The 4,214-nt window shown below is 31.7% G+C and overlaps 1 long non-coding RNA gene across 1 annotated transcript; it reads right to left on the minus strand.

Moving 5' to 3' along the window:
• Positions 1–2,040: 2,040 nt before the first annotated feature.
• On the minus strand, positions 2,041–2,867 carry LOC137248047 (uncharacterized). The gene is made up of 2 exons (XR_010952026.1): positions 2,534–2,867; positions 2,041–2,475 (listed from the first exon to the last, which is right to left on the minus strand). It is a non-coding gene; the product is annotated as an uncharacterized lncRNA (long non-coding RNA).
• Between the last annotated feature and the right edge of the window lie 1,347 nt (positions 2,868–4,214).

A 4,214-nucleotide genomic window follows, 5' to 3' on the forward strand; every position in this document is an offset into this window, starting at 1 on the left:
TTGAGATTTTCTTATTTCCCTCGATGCATCTAATCGAATTTCTTTAATGTTGCAAATATGTAGACTTTGCTTATTCTCCACATATTCACAACAATTGAGATGGTGTATATTTCGTCGAGCTATGCCTAGAGTTATTTATAGAAAACTCAACATTGGTTAACATTTTACTCCAGTCTGCATGATTGATAGGATTACTTATTTTTGCAAGAGTTCGCTTAAGAGTGCTATTGACCCTTTCAACCTGGCCATTAGCTTGAGCTGAAGCCACTGCAATTTTAACGTGCTCCACATTCATTTTCAATAAATAAGAACTAAATTCTAAAGAAGTAAAATAGGTTCCCCGGTCAGTGATTAAACGTCTAGGCCTACTGTAGCACGAAAAATATTTATCTAAACATGATATGACTTCTTTAGTGCTGGTTGATTTAACTGCAAACAGTTTCACAAATTTGGTAAAAGCATCTATAATTACGAATATATGCTTACGTTGAGAGTCTATAGAAGGCAAAGGACCAAAGTGATCTACGTGTACGGTGTGAAAGGGTACTGGTTCTTTAGGTATACTATGAAGATTTTGTTCGCGAATCGAACAGGCGTAGAACACATAATACATTTAATACAATTGTTTATATAAAATAAAATAAAAAAATAAAATTTTCGAATTTCATCATATGTTTTTTCTATTCCTAAATGGCCAATTTTATCATGCATGAGATGCATAACATTAACTCCCATTTCTAAAGGAACATATAGTTGAAAAATCCCGCTATCACTTTGTCGAAAAACTATTCCATCTTTCAAATGAAATTTAGAAACAGTTCCATTTTCCAAGGGGTTTCGTAATTGTGAAATATTTTTGTCCCTATTTTGGGCCGCACGTATCAAAAAATTGAGTTCATTAATTTCCGCCGGCGAAATCACTTAACATTTCCTGTCAACAGGAATTTCAATAAGTTCCTCTTCTAAGTAATTGTCGTTATTAGAATCTACGTTTTCATTTATGCCCCTATTACCGTTTACAACTCAACTCTGGTTGAGTTGAAATTTCGCAATTTGGTATTACAGATTACAACTCAACCTGTCAAAAAAAATTTCGGTTGAGTTGTCTAGTCTTACAACTTTTTGTGGCATTGCCGTTTACAACCTTGTGTTGGTGTAGTTGTCAAAGACGTCAAAATCTTACAACTGCTTACTAGCAGTTGTCTCATGCAATTTTGCAGTTGTTTTGAAAAAATGTTACGTTTTAGAAGACGGTTCACCACTTAATTTTTAACAAAGATGTTCAAAGTTGATATCAAAAGACACGTTTCGACCTCCGATTTAAGAATCCGAAAACAAAAATTGTAATTCTTTGCGACAGCATGGCACTGCTAATACGCGTCCAAAAATATCGAGACGCGTATTAATCTCGAGAACAATAATCCGAAGGCGGAAAAGAAACATTTTATCTCTTGTCCGGAGATATTTGTAGTTGAAGTTGGCGATTTTCATGTGGTTGTTGTAATGTTGTTGTCTTTTTTCGGTTTTTGTTTAATATCTTTTGAAGGAGTTAAAATTTTTATTTTCCGCCTTCGGATTATTAATACTGATGCCAAGACGCATCGTTTAATACCTCTCTCGATATTTTTGGACACGTATTAGCAGTGTCATGCTGTCGTAAAGAATTACCACAAAAATTAAAAATTTTATTTCTAATAAAATCTAATTTCATGTGGTTGTTGTATTTTGCCAGATTTGTTGTATACAGCTATGCAGAAAGGTGTTGGACTCAACCAGAGTTATTTTTACGAATCGCGGCCAAAGGCCGCCAACGCAAAAAGATGTTCTGTGCAAAAAAAAAACTGTGGAACGGGCCACATATTTCGTACCCTCTCGGGCCATTTTGTGGGTCTTTGTAAATATCTTTCAAAAGAAATAAAATTTTTAATTTCCGCTCTCGAATCCTAAAAACGGAGATGGAAACCCGTCTTTTGATACCACCTTTGATAAGAGTTAGATGGTGCACGGGCTTATAAAACGTTACCAAAAAAAAAGCAAAACATTTAAAGCCGGTAGTTAAACCTTTTTTAATCAAACAATAATCAACAATTTTGTACACATTTCTAGAAAAAACAAAGTTTAAACGAATTACATTGAATAACTTTTTGACCTTAGTTGGACGAGGCTGGCCGCAGTTCGGATGCAGCCAAAATAGGTGAAATAATTATGCGAGTCCCATTGATACTTATCACTACTCCTGGGAATCCTATTTGAGTAAAATACAGTTTTTTCTGTTTGGGTTTTAATCTACTTCGCACAAATATTCTCCTCAATAATATCTAAAACCAGTCCAACACCAAAATCATTTCCACATCATATTTGATAGCTGCCGTCAGCAAGGAATCGGAGTATGGCGCATAATTTTAAAATACGAACGCGTATGCGGAAATGGTCCTTAATTTTGTTTAGTACTGAGTAAAATGCTTCCTTTCAAATCTGCAAAATAACTTCATATGAAACTCATTATTTGTTTGTCACTTAAACATTTTCTTACTTGGTGCTTGGTAGTTCCAAGGGATTGGAATGATCACGCGAATGTTTTCCGTATTCGCGAAATGTCAATCACCAACATTTTTGTCATTATAAAATAGATTTCATATAATATTAATAAAAAAATCACATTTGAAAATGCTTAAATTTCTGCCACAAATTGATCAGCTGTTTATTTATCTGTCAAATCATCACTTTCTGAAGTTGGCAACTCAATTCAATTTCAACTGAAATAAGTTGTAATTCGTAATACCAAACAGGAGTTGAGTTGTCTTAAAGTTGAGTTGTTTTAATTACAACCCAACTAAGTTGAGTTGTAAACGGTAATAGGGGCATTAAATTCACCAAATCCCGAGATTCCTTCCAATTTTCGGATGCTTGCTTAATATCTAGCTCAGGAGAATATGTTTTATTGCTTCTAGTTGTAGAAACGCTGTATCCAACAAATCTAGGCTTTTTTCTCTCGGACTATCAGCTAACTCTACATTGCTCTCTATTGCATCAGAAACGTAGCATCTGCTTAAAGCAATAACGTGACTCATTAAGGTAAGTGTCCCTAATTTCGTGGTACTAAGGATTTTTCTGACTTTCTACCTCTCTTGCGTTAAAACAAATGAGGGAAAACTAAAAAAGTAAATTTTTCCCATTTAGTTGATCAATTAACATAATTTTCCACATACTTTCAAACAAAACTAACAGCGCCCTAATTTCGTGGTATTTAGTTAAACTCTAATTTTATGGAAAGAAATAGTTATAATTGATTTCAAAGGCATATTCCTAAAGATACACAAATTGATTTACTGAAATTCATATTCAGAAATTTAAAATTTAAAACTATTTTTTTATTCTTATTTTATTTATGAAAAGAGTTTCAAGACCAAAATAAATAAATAAAAAAAAATAGTAATGGACGCACTTTTCAAAAACTTTTTATTTTTATTTTTTTATTATCGTTTTCTTTTTGATTTTTATTTTTTTTCATTTAATCTAATATTTCTTAGAACTTTAGACATATTTGATATGAAATAAAAATAAAAAAGGTTTAAAACAAAAATTAACAATAAAAAATTTTTTTTCAATTGATGTAGCTTGTTACTTTTCTAAAAATTACTTTTATTTATTATTACTAAATTGTTTTTTTGTTATTTTTGTTTTTTATTTTTTTTATTAGTGACACCATTAAGCGCTTCTGTCAAATCTTCTTTTGTGTAACGAGCTTTTGTAATTTTTTCTATAAAATTAAGTTATTAACCCAATAATCGGCGAATAGAGATCGAATTAAGTTTGAGGCAGCTTTCTTAAATTTATTTGAAAAAATACGCGCATAAATAACTCCACTCCAAAAATGCGTGCTTTCCTGCTGAAATGTAAATGCGCAGTATACCACGAAATTAGGGGCATGCACAAAATTTGGTGTACGTAAATTCGTGATATCGCTTTAAGCGGTAATTGAGGTTTATTTTCAAATTTTCTTTTTCTATTATCAATATTCATTCAAAACAATAGTAAAGAATTTGAAATCTTGATACATTTTTTTAAATTAAATGAAAAATTATTGAATAAACAAAAGTTCTATAATGCCATTATTTCGTTAAAATATTGTGCTTCGCAGAGCTTTTTGATTAAAATATTGACGAATAGATTAATAAAAGTGTACCACGAAATTACATCAAAATCTTCCTCGG

This window comes from Eurosta solidaginis, chromosome 4 (genome assembly GCF_040869045.1).
Source record: "Eurosta solidaginis isolate ZX-2024a chromosome 4, ASM4086904v1, whole genome shotgun sequence".
NCBI lineage: Eukaryota > Metazoa > Arthropoda > Insecta > Diptera > Tephritidae > Eurosta > Eurosta solidaginis.